Consider the following 20,547-nt stretch of genomic DNA (forward strand, 5'->3'; position numbering starts at 1 on the left):
CCCCAGAAGCTCATGGTATCTCAAGCTCTGGTTCTCTCTAGCTTGGACTATTGTAACAGCCTCTTTCTAAATCTACCTGCCTCTGCTCTCCGCCCTCTGCAACTAATCCAGAACAGGACTGCAAGACTTGTCCTTTGCCTCAAGCCCTGGGATCGTATTTCTCCAGCTCTGAAATCTCTTCACTGGCACCCAGTGGATGCAAGGATTAAATTCAAAACCCTCTGCATTGTCCACAAGGCTTTCTGGGGTCTGGGTCCAAAATACCTTCAGCTATCCCTCCGCAAATACCTCCCCTCTCGAGCTTTTCGCTCCTCTACCTCCAACTCACTCAGGGTCAGTCGTTTTTCTAAGAAATGAGCTGGGGGTAGATCTCTGTCTTCGGCTGGGGCCTCCCTCTGGAACAGCCTCCCTGCCACTCTAAAACTTGAGGAGAAACATCTCCAGTTCCCAAAGCACCTCAAGATCTTCCTCTTTTCTTCTGCCTTCGCTCCCCCTCTCCCCTGCTGATCTGTTCTCTCTTGGCACCGTGCACCTGGCCACCCTCTGTTTTTTGGGCCCAGGTACCTGCTCATCCTGTCACCCTCCCGCACTGCCTCCGGGCCACCCCTGGCACTGGGGTCTGTGTCTGTACCCATACAGTGCACCTTTTTCTTCCTGCACTTATCGGACCTACCCTGTCTGCTGCCTTAAACCTAGCACTTGCAAATTGCTGGCAGCATTACCACTGTTTGTTGCCTTTATTATTTATTTATTGTTATTTATATGTTTCTCCTCTGCTTCGCACTTTCCACCTCTCCCCCCTTCCATGCACGTTTCCCCTTTCCCCTCTCCATGCACTTGCGCGTTCTCAATGTCACTGGGCCTAGTAAGATCGCTGTTTTGTTCTCCCCTGTTCCCCTCCCTTGCCTTGTCACGCTCTGAAACTCTTGTGTACGAGCGTGATAGAAATAAAATATCAATCAATCAATAAATCCCACAAAATACTCCTCTACCTCTACACAATCCTCCTCTCTCTCATTGATAAGCTTCCTGATAGCCTCCCGGGTAACCCACCCTGGTACCCTCTGTTATCTGGATAGCCTTTATACCCTCGGGTCCACTCGGGCACATTCTAGGACCTACCAGTACCATTCACGGTTCTACCAGCCCTACAGGTGGGCCTGTAATACCTGCTCCTTAAATACTCACATTTGCTAATTTCTTCAGTAATAACTTTGTTTCTACCTTCTGTGCATTGTCCACCACATCTCTCTTTATCTTCTTCTTAGCCTGAATGATGTACTATAATTGCCTGAAACTCTGCCCACCCCTTAGCCTAGATCCCTACTACCTTATCTAAATCCTTCTTCACCTCCTTTGAAAGCCCTTTATTTAGCATATGAAAGAATATTGCTATACTTTTTGTTCATGTTTCCCCTGTCTCAGCCCTCAACATAATTACATTTTATTATTTTTAATTCGTATAACGTGCTTCATGCACGTGGGCCTCAGAGAGCACATATAAGACAAAGAACTAGACAAACCACAAAAAAGAAAGAGAAAACAAGACAAAAACAAAAAATCAAAATGGACAAAGGTACTATCTGGAAGAAAGAGGTAATCTCTTGAATCTGCAATATATATTGTGCCAGATCTTCACCCTCTTTCATAGTCCATGCCCTAATCAAGTGTATGTCTGGTGTGGTGGGATATGCTGCTTGTAGAACAGCCCATACTTTAGCTCATCAACCATTACAATGTGCCCCATCATGGTTCTCATCACATATCCGTATCCCTGGATATCCAACTCTTTTCCAAATATCATCTGCTTGATCTCCTAATAGTGTGTCAAACAAACTTTTCATGTCCCCTATTGCTAGTGTAATACCAGTGGTCTGTTTTTCAAATGCATATATCGATTTGCCTTCTCCCGCTGTGAGCAATGGCTGTGCCTTCATCAAATTATTTCCACCCATATGTGGCCAGGGCATGTACTTTGCTCTGCTGGGACCTTTATGTAACAATGGGAACTGTGTTCCCACCTGCTTAGCTGGAGCCTTTTCCCCCTCACGCCCCCTTCACCACTGCCTTGCGGCCTGGTTGCGTTCTCAATCTTGAACCACACAAATGCTCTACTCTCTACGTCACTCTAGGCGGCATCTCATTTCCCTGGTCGTCATCCGTACCCATTCCTCCTCCTCTGCTGCTCTTACATCAATGTCTGATCTGATTGATGCATAGTCTAATCTGACTGCCCACGGGAATCCCTCTCCATATCTGTCGTTGTTGTACTCCTCATTCTTCTTTTTAACATGTACATTGCTAATCATGGTTCTTGCAATTCTAACTAAAATATCACCTGCTCTACATTCATCAGTGCCTAGTGGCGCTCTTCACCTGTCCTCCCTTTCTTGCTTTACTTGTGCAAGGTCTGCTTCTGTCCTTTGCAGTGATGTTTCAAAATCTCTTTTTGCTCTGTTCTCCATTTCCATAAGTAATGTGGTGTGCACGTTCTATGGCTTGCGGCTGTGCAACATTTTCATAGGTTGCAGGGGCCCTCTGTCACTGGACAGTGTGGGGCAAATTCTCGAGATTAGTATGATCTGCAACTGCTTTCTTAGGATAGCACCCCCACAAGGGTGGCAGTGCTGCGCGTGTTGTGGGTCTATCACAGGATGTTGGGGCTGCACTAGAAGCAGAGAAGAACCACAAGGTGCTAGTTTTACAATGTCTCCCAGTCTGGGTTCCTCAGGGACATCTTCCTCAACCATTCTTCAAAACTCCAAAATAAAGTTTCAGTACATCAGCTTCCTCCCCCTGTATTTTGCTGCTAAATATATGTACATGTGCCCCAGAACATCTTTGTTTTTCATTCCTTCTTCAAGTCACAGCTTTTACATCCTTCTTCTTGTATCTGTGACCCACTCTCTATTATATTTCATCATCTTCCCTTGGTACATCACAAGCGCTGTACACATGCATTCAAGTGGAGTGAGGGAACTCATAGTTACATCAACCGTAGACATGTAATTATCCATTATTTCCTAGACACTGATCCATCAGCACTGATCTACTCACCCCCTCACAACACTGCCCATACTCCCTGTTACCCGCTCCCCATCCTCTTCAGCTCACACACCAATCACATCACACCTCTCGTCACACAACTCGCAAACCACCAATCCACTCAATGACAACTCCAAAAACACCCTAAATCACAAATCAATAATAACAAAGTTATATACACAATGATGTAGATACTTCCCCAGTGTCACCTTTGACATGAGGCAATTGACCTACTAACGCCCCCTTATTCCGAGTGAAGAGATCCCAGGCCTGCCATATAATGGGCCCACACAATGAAAGCAAAACACAAAAGGTGATGGCTGGAAGGTTTAGAATTAATCTAAACCTCTGGCATTGATTTGGGCAACCCTCCAGACTATCGCTCTTCACCTGCCTAGCCATTACAGAAGGTGAAAGACCATATGCAAATCAGGCTTTGTTCCACCCCAAAAGGGGCAGCCCAGCCCAAACTGCTAGGTCACATCCCTTCTGCACGAGACCACAAGCATCCCCAACCATATTTCGGCCTTGTTGTGCCTCATCAGTGAGGAGTAGCTTAGGTCTCTAGGCCTGGCAGGCACGGGACCAATGTCTAGGCATAGCCATCCCACTCGGGCAGACTATAGCAAAACACAAAAGATTTTTTAACCAAATTGACACAGGGCATGCCTCACTCCAAGAAATAACAGCATACATAGGTTAACATGTTATCCCATCACCCTCATTAGCTACCAGCTATAGAACATGCTAATGTCCTCCTATAGTCCCTGAACCGATTGGCCACACAACTAAACCCATTCTCCTAACACATGGTCCCCTACATTGTACTATTGAATCCAGGTACGGGATTGGTTATTTTATACTAATTGACACATTGATGAGCCAAGACTTCCACATGATGTTCACCCCTCTATTCCTGGTGCAATCAAAGTATCTGGCAAGGCCAACTCTCCTTTAATAAGTCCATAGACCTTCTCATTATACAAGACACCTTGGGGCACCCACAATGCCTCCCTGACAATGCACTGAATGTATTGACTTCACCTCTGCTCCTCCTATCGTAAATCATGGGGCGTTCTAGACACGGCTCCCCCTTATCTCCTTCAACACTAGGTGTCTAGTGTGACTGGAACACTGCTCTCAAGTCTGAATTTCAGGGATTTGTTTCACTTGTGTGCTTATTTGTAATTCATATGGATGACTGCTCAATGGGTAGTGCTCTACATTTCTGCCTAGCCCCTTGGCATCACAAAACCGCATTCCCTGTTCTCATGAATGTGTCCATCGAAGGGTGCATCCCTACCAGCTCACATTCCATTTCCACTACATTCAGGCCCTGCAGCTGGATACAATTAGTTTTTATCTGTGCACTTCGGGTGCCTCCGACCTCAGCTTCTCTCCTGGGGAACGAAAAACAAGATTTGTTTTTTGTGCTAATCTGCACAAAGCCGAAACTCCACATCAGGGCCTGTGTTCTATTCTGTTCATATTGTACTAGCCCTTAATTTATATGCAACAATACCTTTCTGACTCCATCTTCCACCTGTTTCAGCTCTTCCTGCATGCCTCACTTTGGACTATGACTTTGGATACAACAACTAATACAACAACTGAACATAGGGCCTATAGTACTGTTTTATCTATAACCTCAGCAATTGCAACATGTGTTGCTTGTTCTGAGTTGCTATATGCAAGTATCTAATATGTGTCAGACCGAACTATAAACAGTACCTGCACCTTCTACTGTGCACACCTCTGTCTGATAGTACGTGCTAATAGGTTTTTCTCAACCTGAAACTTTTTGCCTGACTGGGACGCTGTACATGCACCCCAACATGACTACTTACTCAGATGCCAGGTACATTGTTCTCTATGTGTGTTCATATAGGCGGGAGGGTGATATTCCTCAAAACCATGACATCATGTGGGGAACCTGCAAATTGGATGTAGCAGTTGCTGATGGTGAAATCTGCATCACATGTCATCTGGATTTTTATGGAATTTTACTGTTTGCAGACTCCACTGCCTGTTGCAGCACCAATGCCACACGTGTGCAGTTGAGTGCTGCTGTGACATTAGGGTTAAGGCCAAAGACATACAAGTAAGCCTCTGCAGTGGGATGAGAGATGTGCTGATGGGCATAACTCATGAGCGCATCCAACAAGTGCTCCAGCACGTTGGAGATTGTTGACTACGACATGCCATGCATCATCCCAACAGTCTGCTGGAATCGATCTTCAGCAGGATAGGAATGACAGTTCTGATTGTGATGGCGCTCTGCAGAGCACCCTTAATCAGGATCTGCAGGTCTGCAATGGTGTGTCAGTCCAAACCATACAGCAAGACTAATAGTTAATCAGTCATTATCCAGTGGGACGGATGGACATGTGGTATGGGTGGCCTCCGCAACACACCTCTCCTTTACCTTAGTGATGCCAGTATCCTTCACTGCTGAGGCCTTCCATGCCGCTGGAGCTCAATTAACAGTTCCAGGCTGTGGATGCCATAGTTCATGTGTGGTTGTGACTGCATGATTTTTGGAGATGTGTTTGGGGAACGTGTGGGCCCTGTACACACTTTTGGTGGCAATTATTGGTACCTGGGCATTACTTTCCATCTTCTGTCTGCTTTTACATCCAGATTTTAGGTCGAGGTAACTGCTCTGTGTTTTGGTGGAATTTCTGACTATTTTTGGCAGTATTTCCACTTGTGATGAAGCAGAATTAACATTTTGGTTTATTGCAGTAATTCTGCCAGCGGATTTACCACTGGGTTTAAATCCACAAGTATTAAGTAGTAAATCCACCAACAGTAAATCTGCCCAGGATAATTCTGTGAGAGGAATTAGTGCCCATTTTCTGGATGCTTTAATACGGCACGTCTATCACTTACCTCCAAACTTGCAATGAGGCCTACAGAGTTTTGTGAAGGAGGGTATTGTATCCGGATGTTTTCATGGAGGTGTGCACAAATGGTGTTGTCTCCTTTGTGTTATTAAATAAGTTATCTGTGTTGTTAAATAAGTTATCTATCCGCTAGGTTTTTGTGTTTTACCCTATGTGATCTGTTTCCTGGATTCAACTAGTTGCAATATTCCCAAAAGTTTACCTTTAAGTGCATGTCAATCCATTAAGTGCATGTCCACATTATTGATGTGGAGTCAATCCATTAAGTGCATGTCCACATTATTGCTGTTGAGTTTTTAATTTTTATTTTGTTTTAGATTTGCGTTTTAGTAGATTGCTAAAATAGGCCTAATGTCCTGCTACAACGGGAGCAGATGATAGATAGATAGACTGGTCAAAGGGTTGTGACTATGATGACAAGGATGCAACACTATCTGGGCTGGTGTTTCCATACCTCACAGGTGAACAGCTCTCTCATCCAATGTCAGTGTTCTGCCGCTGAGACACCACACTCTGTGGACAGCATGATAAGTCTTGGATGGCTAGGCTGCATTCCCAGATCACTCCTACGCAGCATTATCACGGCTTGGGCCCACACCTGAATCACCCCTGAAGCATGATAAGCAGGACTCCCTTTTAAATGATAGATAAACGCTCTCTTTAGCCTGAGCCGCAGGAGTTGCCATGACATCTGTCAGGAACTCACAGGTGCGCTGTCCCAGAGGAGGCCACACATCACAGGCTGGCTCTGCATAGTGCGGTTACGGGGCTGCATCTGAATTAGCTGTCAGTCTGGGCAGCCAGGTCTGGCACGTCTGTGGTGGCTATCATTAAATCTGTCAAAGTAAATTTCTAAATCCTACCATTTACTGTCAGCTAATGTTTGCTTCCAGTATGCAAGCATGCATGTTACAGTGCACATACAGATTGTGTATGCGTTCTGCATTATGCATGACTGTCAACAGAGGGAGATGGGGAAGGCATTTAACAAAACAAATTAAATAAGCAGTCGAAACCGCACGTGGTAAACAGCTCAGCAGATTTTAGGCGAGAGCTACAGAAATACATTCTACGGCTATCAAGGGATAATCCAAAATCCCCAATGTAAGTGTACATTGGTATGCTTAACTGACACAGCTCACCCACAGCACCCTGAAAACCACGACGCATCACGACCTGCAAGTTCCAGTCAAAGTTGTATGTAAATCATCCATCATTGCTGGCTAGCAGAAATGTACGGGCGTTTTGCATCATCTCTCAAAGTATGTTGGGTTATCCAAGTGGTTTTTTATACATTTTCACGGGATAAAAATGTCACACTTTAATGGCACGGCAGAAGGGTCCATTGACATTGGAAAATCGGTGGAAATTAATGTTAATAGGAGGGAGGATAACAAAAGTGAAGCAACACTAAACTGATTTCAGAATTCTAAAATAGGCTGTAATGCTTCTAGGACATGACTACAATAGGACACACACATTGGCAGAGTCAAAGTCCCAGATTCACGGAAAAGTGCGCAAAGATCCCGCAAAGCCTGCGCGCCCAAAACGACTCTGCGTGGTTCACGTATTCATGGATGTTTCCGCAAAGTAGGACTATGCGCAAGTCGTGGCTTGACACGCCCCCACGCAAAGCTACAACAGCCACATTCACCTTCCTTTGCGGCTTCCCTGGGCACGAACAAATGCACCCTTGAAAACTCTGTGGGGTCCCCAACAACCAATCCAGCACCTCAGCAACACTATATGTGACCCCCTCCCTATCTGCAATCGGCACTTCGAGAACATGCATACTGTTTTCAGTAACTCTTGAATCAACAAACGTGGTTTGGCGCGCGGTCTGACGTGCAAATTCGCTATTTACCGCACAATATCTTCCATGAATCAGGCCCAAAGTTCTAGGATGTGCTTCAGTCTGGGATGTGCTTCAGGTGCAGATGCAAATACGGCAATAATCCTGGTATAGTCACTGCATGCTAATGTATAATACTCATTTTCAGGTGCAGCTTCAATTCAGCATGAGGACAAAATAACGCCTTGTATACTCAACATTTGCCAGGTATTGCTGATTTCACCACAAGCTTGTTGAAGGAAGGGAATTATATAAGTATATTCAGGGTTTGAAAATAAAAATAAAGTGTACACTATACACACAGATCGAATGACATCATAAAGTTATGCAAACCTGGACATTCAGTTTCCTAATGTAGGAGTACAATTAAAGCTTTTGCAATAGATAAGTATTTTTCTTTTCGAAATATGTGACATTTATTTGATTACATTTTTGCAAATTTTAATTTTCCTCAGGGAAACCAAGAAACAAACAGAATTAAGCGTTAGCGCTTCACACTTTGAGATGCAGAACTTTAGGGATGCTAAACATGTTTGCTTGTGGTGTCGTAAAGAATCAAGTCTTTGAAAAAAATTCAGCTCACACTATCACCTCCTCTTCTTTCAAGAATACTTTACCCATGCCTTTCCATAAGTCACAAAAACAACATATTGTTTAAAGAGGTGAAGATGTGTGCCAGTGAAGAGTGCAGCAGTACTCGCTGTTTCTTGCATCACAGTGGTAAAGACCGGTGCTTTCGTAGGCAGTGTCTGAGATAAAGTTATGAAAGCTGTTACGTCCTTTATGCATACTGCATCTAGTCATTCTTTACATTTTTAGATCTGTTTGGTGTGTCTGCTTGTGGATGCTCACCTCCCTTCCCAGTTGCTAACACCTGACAGAAACAGATTTCCAAAGTGAAAAGGTGAACGTTGTGGACACTTTGTAAGAGGCCAGAGGGGGAATGGGCTCTTTCCAGAAGGCTACCATCTCTGTGTACATGTTGTGCCTTCGCCCCACAGCCACCAAAAAAAAAAAAATCCAAGGTAGAGTTAAAAAAGTTGAAATGTAAAAAGCTGGCCCAAACTGAAGTGTGCATAACAATAACAAGGTCACAACATAGAGATGTCATTCTGATTATTATTACTAAAAAAAACAAAAAAAACAATAGCATTGATTTTTAAAGTAGTTACAAACGTATACTATTTGTTTTCATCCTGGGTATTTTTATATAGTTGGAATCTATTTTAAGCTACCAAGTCAGTGCACAGAACCACTTGCCTGAAGAAGCCGCAAAATTAATTTCTGCTCCAAATGTACATAGGAGTACCTGCAGTGCTGAAAGCTGCAACCAATTTTAAATGTTTACTCACTTGAACCCATCCAAAGAATAGTACCAAAATACATTTTAAAAACGTCAACATCCAAAAGGCTTTGCTGGAGGTGGAGCTGAACCCACCTACTCTTCAGCTACTTGCCAGCAGAGGTAAATGCTCTCACTGCATCCACACGAACATCACCATGAAGCCAGGAGAATCAATCAGCCCACCACCATACGCCCTAATGTACTCCGATATTAAGTGATAATGACATTGGATTGTGCTGCAGCATGCAAAGTTCATTGCTGCTCTGAACATCTTGTTTTTGGTTGCACTTTCACTGTTACAAAACCACCAAAAATATGCATTTGCAAAGATTGAGTTGGCCTACGCATAGCTGTGTCCCCTTTGCACAGTTCTTCATTGCTACCCTCCTAGGTTTGCACTTACATGCATTATATTAACATACATATGTTCAGTGCAAAAACTGTGTTAAATTGACATGAGAAGAGTCAGGAATGAGACACAGACACAGCAGGCTTACTTTGGTGGTTATAAACTTGTAATTAAATGAAAAAGGGGTTGAAAATGACTCACTATTCATAATTTAGGAGGTGTTTCCCTACCACAACCAAAAATATGTCCTGTGTCTGAAATCCAATTCTGACCCTCACACTTCAAAATTAATTCTAAGGTGCAAAGGATACTGTCTTTGGTTCTGAAAGTGCACACATGTTCGAATCCAAAGCAAATGGATAAATACAACCAAAACATTACAAGTGGACAATTTTCATGGTTCCAGGGAATGGCTCCCTTACCCATATTCCATTTATCAAAACAAAGAGTGTCTCTTGTACGAAACTGTGGTCCAAACTAGAAGCATGGGGATTGACTCATCTCTCCTGTACTTCATTAAATCACTATAAAGCAACAGATCAGTAAGGGTAAGACTGAACCAGGAGGGCTCTACATCTAAGTGCTTCCCCAAAAACATCGGTCCCCAGCAAGACTGTTCTTGCGCCCCACCTTTTTACACTTTTTTTACACTTTATATAGCTGACCTTGATTTGGCGCTAAAGGCAGCCCACAATTTCCCTCCTATGTGTGTGGGCATGAAGATCGCCTTGCTCACCTACACAGATGACACCATAGTGCAGGAACAGACAACAGTGGGATTACAACACTCCCTGGGTGCCCAGCAATTTTACACCCAATCTAATCGCCTATGGATTAATCTGTCTAAAACCAAAATCATTTCAATAGAGCAAAAAGCTTATGGTGGCATCTCCTTTTCCTGGGCTTTGGTGGAACCGGTCACAAGATACTTTGGCTTCACAGTTAGGGCTTCCAGCCCTTTAATGTATTAGTCTGAGGTTCTTCCAACCAAGGCTTGTTGTAAATGGTTGGCTATCAAGAGGGTGATTGATTGGTGTGGGGGTCACTCCACTGAGGCAAAGATGGAAGCTTACAAAAAACACATAATCCTGGGCATTTTATATGCACTAGAGGTTCTACCGTAGCGGGCAGTTATCTGGCTTCAAAACCTGGAGGCAAGGATTTTGCACTTGTTGCTGGGCCTTCCGGGAGCTGTAGCAGTTGAAACAATAATCCATCATATTGCTCTGGATAATAGAAACGTGTAAGTCTTTGTTAAAATTCCACTCAGAAAACGTGGGTAAAGGTTCTTTGCTGGGATTGACAGCAGGTGATGCTAGCTTGAAATCAACAAACATTACGTACAAGGAATTGGTGGCTACTGTAACAGCTCATTTAGACATGGGGTCAATAGTAGTATGCCGGTCCGGAAAAAGGTGCCCGTAACAACACGTACCGGGATCTTTTTTCCAGACTGGAATACTATGAGCCTGCCCATAGGGGCAGTGTACTACCAGAAGGCCTGACCTGCCGGCAGTTCAGGCCCCTACTGGCAGATAATTCACTGAAGTGCTGGCACCATTAACAATGGTGCCCGTGCTACTGTAATTTGCATCCGACAGAATACTAGAGGACTCCATGTGAATGAAAACGTACTGTTCCTCTGCCCCTCTGGTAATACCGGATTATCGGGCAGCAGAAACAGTAAGCCGTGGTTTCCGCTAAGCCGCCTTTACTATCTGCAGTTTACCGGCAACCTTGTAATGAAGACCATGATTAATTTGCCGTTTCCAGCAGTAGTTGACCAGGCCCTGTTTCCTCAAAATTAAAAAATAAAACAATTGAATGGGACTGAGCACCGTCAATTTCGACACTGGCTAAAAAGTGAAGGTATCGGTTATATACACAACAGGGCATGTTCTACGAAACTCTGTGAACTTAATTGTCTAAATTGCATTTATAATCTATCTACGTATTGTGAGACAGTCATGGTATCAAGAGATGACACAGACACAAGTGATACAGTTACTGGTCAGGATGGTGTAATGCCTAATTTGCCCTAGCTCTAAGGTGGAAATGTTCCCTAAAGGAAAGTAAGCTAAAGGAATCTAAGTCTGTCCATCCAAAATAAAATTCTGCCTGTGTAAAAACCTATGGTTGCCTTCATTATATATATTAACAGTTTATAGAGGACTGGATACACTCAATATTGCACACACTAAAAATAGGTTGACACTGGAGCTCTTCTGTAGCTCCCTTACCCAAGTTTGAAGCACTCAGGATCTTAAAGTTCAACAGACTTTTTAGCATTCAAAAGTTCAAAGTACCCTATTTCTCACAATGGGTCTCTCAGGCTTCCCTTTCCCAAACTCAGACTTTGGCATCAAAGTTCACTTTGCACAAAGTTCCTTGGGTTTCTGCAGGCTCCTTTTTCCTGCAGTCAAAACGTTCTGGCCCATGCACTTCAATGGTCGTCTTAGGCTTCCCTCGTCTAGGTTTCAAGCCCCTCTTTGAATTCACAATGTTCCACTCCCTTTAACACAAATGCTCAACTTGCAAAACACAAACGTTCCATAACATTTCAACTGGCTTTTTTTGGGGTCCCCTTCCCCATTTTCCAACTTTCTCTGAGGTCAGGGTCTCACCACCTGCCCCTCAGATATTTGTTGCCAAGTTGTCACAAAGTTCACACATGTTTAGTTTAGTTTATTATTATTTGTAGAGCACACCTAACCCTGAGGTATCTGGGCATTTGAGCATAGGACATTGTTACAAGTACATAAACATGGAGAAAGGTGGCAGGTGGCTTGTTGACAATTCACAGTTGGCCGTAGCGCAGGATACGAATGGTCAACACGGTTACAACATGGTCGGCAGGTCTACACAATAATAAGATCACAGGCTTGAGCAAAGGCCATACTAATAACAGTAGTAGTAGTAGGATCGACACAAGAATGAATACCGTAGTGGATAGGTTTAGTGTTGCTGGGCAAGGAGCCAAGCTTTCACTTTAGATCTAAAAGTCCAAAAAGAAGGTTCAGATCTGAAGGCTGTGGGAGGGAGTTGCAGCACTTTGCAGCTAGCACAGGGAGCTGGACACACCTGCAGTTTTTATTTTGTACTTAGGGATGTTGAGACAGTATAGGCAGAAGGATCCTGTGGGCCTGGAAGGTAGGTTCCTGGTGAATTTGTCATATAGGTATTTAGAGGCTGTGTTTGACAGGCATTTGTGTGTGATGACTAACGTGCTCAGTGAGATTCTGTCACACGCTGGGAGCCAGTATGTATCCCGTCTAGTGGCAGAAATGTGATTAGAAAATGGCATATTTAAGGCAGATCTGAGTGCATTGTTCTGGAAAATGTGTAATCTGTTCAGATTGCGTTCAGAGGAGCCTAGAAATAAGGTATTGCAGTAGTCCATTTTAGATACAATCAAAACCCTACCTAATGTAAGGCATCTGTTAGTACACAAGTAAGGTCTGCAGCCATTGATCAGTTTATTGGTGTATGCTGTGATTGAGGCTGTATTTTGCTTATCTCTTTATGGTGGGGTCTCAGCAGCCATCATGGATCACTGTCCAGTCTGGTGACCACCCCAGTGCTTACTACTTGTTGTAGGGTCTCTGCGGCCCTCCAGGATTAATCTCCCACCTGTAGGCCACCACAATGCTTTGCCAACACACTTTACTTTATGTCAATACTACTTCATTAGTTTTGGGAATGTTGCTCCCACTTCACTTCTCGCACAGCTCCCCTTTTTAGGATCTCTATTTTGCTCACACTTCATGTCTGTGCACAGCTCCCCCCCTTTGCAGATACGTCCTTTCTTTACTAAGAGCCTTTCGAGAAGGTGTAATCATGTACACGTCCACCCTGTCTCTTTATATCCTTGTCAATACACACTCGAGGATCTCACTGTGCTTCACTCACCAGTTGTGTTTTCTTTGTCAATATCTTTTTGTCTAAGGTCAGGGTCTCACCGCCTGCCCCTTAGATTCCCCTGGGCTTCTTTCCTGGCCCAGGGGAATACACATTTCTTATTACCAATTTCAAAAGGGATTAGCATGCCTCGTGGCTCCCTTCCATGGACTCTCTGGGCTCCTTGGAGTCACGGCTCCCTTGTCACACTTTCCTCTCCAGCTTCACCTGGCAGACCTTCAGTGTTTCAGCGCTCCAAACTCCTCCAGCTGTTCTTGGACAGGAACAGTTCCTCAACTCCTCTCCCTCTTTGCTCTGTTTTACTGGCAAACCCTGGCTTGGGACTGAGAAGTAATACCCATGCTGGACTCACACACACACAGACTCCCTTCTGCTCTCCCAACTGCTTCTCTCTGCACTGCTGAGTGCTCCACCTTTTAAACAGCTGAGCCATGTCAAGGGGTTTCAGGTGTGAGTCCTGGGCTTCCCTTGCCTGACTCTCATTAGGCCAATGAATGAAACATGCCTGACACTTAGGTTTCCTCTTCCCCTTGTCAGTACTAGAGTGATGTTGCAGGTGAGGATAATTGTTGTTAATTGCCTGACTCTGCCTGACCTCATTAATAGTAGTGTAGTGTAGTGTAGTAGGCCTCTACATTCATCTTCCTCCTCACAGTACGTTTCTCATAGGTAATCTTTCTAACTCTCGTCGCCTCTTCCTCGTCTCACTATGTGTATGTAAAAAAGGGGCGGGGGGAACGGGACCATCCCGTAAAAGCGCAGGGAGAGTAGGATAATGAATAATTGGAAAAGTGTCAGCACAGGTGTGAGCTAAAGTTTGCGAACGCCATGATGCAGTCGTGGACATCCGCAAATGTCATCATGTGACTGCACCCATTCAGCATGATGACATCGCCGCAGTCGATGCCCATGCACACTTTTCAGCCACTCTAGCATCTCTGAAGTTGTAACTTTGCCCTTCCACAACTGCTAGTACCATTCTTAGCTGTTCTCTGAACTTTTTACAACTTTCCACAGCCTTTTTTACACTCCTAAATCCATAGACAGGAGGAAAGACTGTGGACAGATCCTCCAAAGGGACCCAACCATTTATTTTTACTCATTCTCAATCTGGCAGAGGATAGGAGTGGAGCAACATTTTGGTAGCTGGACAATCTCTATGTGGAGCTGGAAAATGTCATCTGTCCTGGCCATCCCACCCCCTCAGGGGCCACCACCACCTCCAAGAGGACTGGGCACTCAAACAGTCGCCACACTGCAGCAGATTATCTGCAAGAGGAAGAGTAAGATGTAGTGGAATAGGTATCTAATATATTGGGTGGTTGAAAGGGGTCATGGGTGTGCAGGATTTTCATCACCATCAGAGGACTGCGAAAGGCTCTGTCTACCTTTGTGCTACACTGAGTGCTTAGCCACACTCAGTCATGGCCAGAAGGGGCAGTAATCCTTTGGCACCATCTCCATTCTCCACCACACAGAGACATTTCACCTGACTGCCATTTGGAAGGCAGTTCCCTTCACAGAGCATGGTACCTCTGCTTCTACGCCCTCATCTTCCAATACTGCCACCACTCCTTCCACCTCAGTGGGGCAGTGGATTCCTCCTGCTTCATTGGAGGCCATACAGGAGGTAGAATCCATACCTTTCTCAGACACCTGTTTTTTGTGTGTGTGCTGATGTCAAGGCCCATGAGAAGGGGTGTCCCCTACCTTGGTTTTATTAAACAGTGCACTACGTTTTCCTTTGCCACCTCTCCCCCCCTTATGGTGGTTGGTACCCTACCCTCCCTCGCCCTTATTTACTTTTGTCCTTTATCTCTGTAACACTCACTGATTGGCTAGATTCAGGTAGTTACACACCTATCCACCAATCACACCCACAAACTGTACAGCTAACACTGACACCTTAGTTCAACAGTTCTTATGTAGCGTTTACCTCTGAGAGTGCATTTATGCTTTGATTCAGAGCCTCCCCTGTCACACGCTACAGTGCAAGCTTTTAGAGATTTCTATTTGCAGCTGTAACCACATCTATATTCCATAATCTACATCTAAGAAGACATACAACAGGTATTCTTTCATTATTAAAAGTATTTTTGCCACCATTTTTAATAATATAACTTAAACAACAACTAATGTTCTGTACTGGAAAACATACTTCACTGCAAACCAATGAATACTATAAAAACTATTTCTCATACATACTCACTAACATGTGCAACTATGTATACCACCCTCAATTCCATAGTTGACAACATGCCCCATTTCAATCTATATATCCTTTTCCAAAGCATTGTTTTCTCTCTCCATTCTAGAACATGCACTTCTGTATATTAGCAACTATGCAATTCAATAATAAAAATTACATTCATTATTCAAACTACAGTATAATTCATATTTTCATTTTTTTAAATAATGTGCCCTATGTGAAATCTGTATCAGACCGTTATTTAAAAAAACACCCTTTCTTTTAACTGCACTTCAACTGAAAGGGCATTTATATACTAAAAAACATACTGCAAATATACTCCATTGCAGCAACCACCACAATTGCTCATTAATGCTTTTAAAAGTACCTCTGCTTCAATAGTGAACACCATTTCCTACTCTCAGTCTACATTACAGCACACATTGCCACCTTCTTTTCATCAAGCATTAGCAATGCCAACAGTAGTGCAGTTTTTACTCACATGAAGACCACTTCTCAAACACTGCCATAGAACTATTAACTGGCACTTGATGTTAGCAAGTGCAACATTGTGCAAGTATGTGGCCATCTCATAGCACTGCCTAGCAAATCGCAAATACTTATCCCTAAGCCAACACTGTTGACTTCACCAATGCTTCTTTTTAACAGCAGTTCAGTAATATACACACATAGTTCTTATAACTGTAATTGCTAAAGGCAGACATTAACTCTCCAGGAACTGCTCTTAAAAAATAAAAAAAAACACTAGCAGACACTTGACAAGAAACGTTGATCTAATGTTTGATTAAGCCAACCTGAAAGAGTTCCCATTAGAAGATGTTTTGGGCAGTTAATGGTATCAATTTGGTGTGAACTCCTACAATAATGACCATGGCCATGCATAGCCAAAGGGTGGGCAACTAATCAAACAACTTGACACTGAAGGAGAAACTCCCAGACTCTGTGCCATTCAGTATAGTTACTTTATTTAGTGATCATTCTAAATCAGATGCCCTCTCCATGATTACACGTGTTTCGGCTCAGCTGAGCCTTTCTCAAATCAGGGTTATTACCACACACACATAATTATAAATCCAAAACACAAACAGTTCATTCAGGTAAGTTCCAAATCATAACATGAATCCATAATACCCAACACAGTGGTAGCCACAAGCAAAGAAAACATTTCAATGACAGAGAATGCAGGTTGGTGAAGGGGAGGACTGTACATGGATGGTGAAAACAGAAAAGTAACATCAAAAAGAAATCTAAATACAATAATTAAATATACAGAGTAAAGGAAAAAAAGAGAAAAGACAAAACATATAATATTGTGTTAGTCCAATTGTAAATCCATTGGTTCCATATATTACACACTACATTGTATCTAAGCCAAACATATGTCAAACACTCCCCAGGCTGTGGGGTTGCTTACCAGCAATACTTTAAGCAAACATTCCATGTGATGATTATCAGGTACGTCATAAAAGGGTTAAATCCCAAAGTCCAAATCTCTGTCAAGAAATGTATTGCAAATACCTATGTTTAATACCAAACTTTACCATCACTGGTTAGTATATCCACTAAGTGCATATATGATATATATGTATCTGTAGCTTGTATTTTTTATGGCCTGCTCTTTATAAAATATGCCCAATATCTCATTAAGCAACTAATAAGCGTATATCTCCTTACCGCTGAATGGTCCAAATTGCAATCATAGGCATCTAATATCCCGATAACTTTGCATGTTGCGTTACTCCATATGTAATCATTAGTTAGTCCCCAAATATTATTCCTGATTGTCAGTTGACTGTAAAAACGAACTGTTCATCATCTACTCTGCTTGTAGTTCAATTCTGCACAAAGTGATGCGAGACGTGCTTACCCTGCAGCTCCTGGCCCTCGCGTCTGCTGAAACGGAGTTTGGTGAGCCGGCACCATTTTAGAAACACTGTTGATGTACTGTATCCACGGCAATGTTGTGCATACATTGCCATGATACATGCACACCCTGCACGGCCCATTTCCCTACACGCTGGGCGCCATCTTGATAGAGTGCCTAGTAACGTGTTAGTTAATGTTGTCTGTCCTTATCCTCAAATTAGTTAGTTTAAAGGCATGTAATAGTTCATGTTGCTAACATCGGATAAGAAAATATATATGCAAATGGTGATTCCATGAAATGCAAAATTGAATAGGACTTGGGATGTCGCGTCACATAAGCGTCCGTTCGCTTTATTATTATTTTTGTTCATGAACGTCATAATAACTAATGTGTATCACCATTACATTATTATACTACGTATTAAGTATGCAGACTAGTAACTAATCAATATTTGTTCTACTCCAAGCCTGCTTGTTTAGCACAATCTCAGTTCCTATAGACTCACCCGCTGTATTGATTAGATGGTTATCTTCCATTTACTCGTTACCATCCTTTATCTACACAATAATTGGATACCCGATCATCATGTTAGCGAATTAAATACATCTGCAATAATGTTTATTAATGGAGCCTTGTTGGAACACTGAATGCTAGTCCAAATTAGTAGTGTATAACATCTAACTCGTTTGACAAAAGACTTTTAGTTACTTATTCCATTTCATGCAACTACAGGAATGATACCATCTCATTCTCACTGTTAAGACCTGTTACCATTGTGTTTAGAAGACAGATTATGCAAGCTTCAGCCTGACACAGTGCTTTTACCCTCTCTTTCAAGGTTACATGCTGAAGCCCTTTAAATATAATGTCAGATTTATTGTGCATTTGGTGAAAAATGTGCCAATGTTGGGCTAGTGGCAACAAAGGATCTTGGCTTCCTGTCTTCATTAAGTGCTCACATATCCTAATTCTTAGTGCTCTCCTAGTACTACCTATGTACACTTTCTGGCATATGCAGATAATACTGTATAGAACAAATTTGGTTTTGCAGTTGATGCCTTGTTTGATTCTTAAAGTTCTTCCATTGATGTCTTTAAATTTCGTAGTCTTGTCATGTGCATATTTGCATTGGGAACACATGCCACACTTCCTAAAGCAAAGGTCATTCTTGTGAAGCCAAGTGATATGACTCCAATCTTTGAGATCTGGTAGTAATGATGGACTGAGTATTGGTTGTAATGTCTCAACTCTTTTGTAAATCATGAGGGGTTTATCCCCTACAAATTGGTTGATGTGGCCATCAAGTCTAAGCAGGTACCAATGTCTTTTCAGTATTTTCAGAACTTTCTGATGATCTTTGCTGTACTGTGTTATAAAGTAGAGACCCTGGGTTTGTCTGAAGTTTTATCTGGCTTGGGTTTCAGAGTATCATGTTGTTTAAGTAGCTTTGTTTTCTTGTATGCCGACGTCAAACATTTATTTGGATATCCTCTATTCCTAAATCAGTGTTGTAATAATGAATGTAATAATGTAATAATGAGCATTCCTCATCAAATTTAGCCTCTTGTTGACAATTTGTCTAGCTCTAGATGTTATTGATTGTTGGTTGATAGTGACAACCCTTGCATGTAGAATGGAGTTTACTTGGGTCTGTTTCCTAAAGGTCAAAGTTTGAAGTTTATTACTCTCTGAGTAAATTGCAATGTCTGAAAAGTTGATCCTGTTGGCATTGCATTCCCTTACAAACTGGATATCATAGCAATTCTTATTCAATCTTGTTATAAGTTTTTGAAATTCATCTGTGGTGCCTACACAAATGAGAAAAGCATCGTCTATGTACCGAATCCACATTATTATTTTCCTTCCAAAGTCTTGGTCAAGGTAAACCACATTATCTTCCAGCATGCCCATGAAGAGATTAGCCAGGGAGAGAGCATATTTGGGAGCATATTTTGTGCCCATGGATACCCCCTTAGTATGTTGGTATGCACAATTGTCAAAAATAAATAAATTGAGGTCCAATGTGAGTTGCAGCATTTCTTTTATCATTTGTATTTGGTGTAAATATGATGCAGAGTCATTCCTGAAGGTTTAATCTACTGTGGTAGACTTCGGAAGGAAAATAAGGAGTGCAGCATCGTCTAGGAGTGGCAGGGCGGGGCCACGAGTCAGAACAAATGGGTGTGGCCAGGACCAAGGCTATTTAAGCTAAGGTTGCGCTTAGACCAATCCTCGCGCTTCACCTTAAAACCAACTTACCACCTATTGGGACATTGTGAACTCCCTTTTCCTTCCATTGTGGCTCGCTTTTTGTACTGCAACTACCGCTGGGCCTCATATCACCTATTGCGGAAAAGGAAAGACATTACAAAAAGATATAGACAATAATCAAGGAAAGACATTACAAAAGAATACGGACAATAATCATTATTGAAAGGGTACTTACCTTTGGAGTGGTTCAGCCACAGCTGGTCTGGGCTGCCACGCACATGGACCAGTGAAGAAACTCGGTCTAGCTAAAGCGCGCCTGCAGTGAGAAGCAGGACGGAGAGCTTGCCATCATGATTAAACAGGTGAGACTATATGGGTCACCGCATTCTGGGACGAAGGGTTCGAGGGGGACCACAGTCATCTCACAGCCTTCTCAGGGCCTCTCATATTCTTGCAGGGGCAGTGCCAACAACCAGCACAGTCCACAACGCAAGAGCAGGGAAGAAGCCTGACCAAGGGGAGCCAGTCCCAGGGAGGGCTTCAACCTTGCCCCAACATCCCCGTAGAGACCAGGTGAGCGTAACATTAGGAGGTGTAACTTTACACCAACTACTCCTTTTTCCAGTAGAACACCAAACAAATTAGAATATTACTAATTGTCAGCAGATGCTGTGACTGAAGTATGCAGGATTCTTTGACAAATGAAGGTTGTCCTAGTAGATGAAGTATGCATGGTTCCCAACCTCCTGCTTGCTTTAATTAATCTAACAATGCAGAAAGTCCTAAAAACTGAATACGAAGAACTCTTTAAAGGAAAACATGTTATTGTTTTTGGAGACCACCTC

The sequence above is a fragment of the Ambystoma mexicanum genome, chromosome 10 (assembly GCF_040938575.1).
Source record: "Ambystoma mexicanum isolate Mex_15411 chromosome 10, UKY_AmexF1_1, whole genome shotgun sequence".
NCBI classification, from domain to species: domain Eukaryota; kingdom Metazoa; phylum Chordata; class Amphibia; order Caudata; family Ambystomatidae; genus Ambystoma; species Ambystoma mexicanum.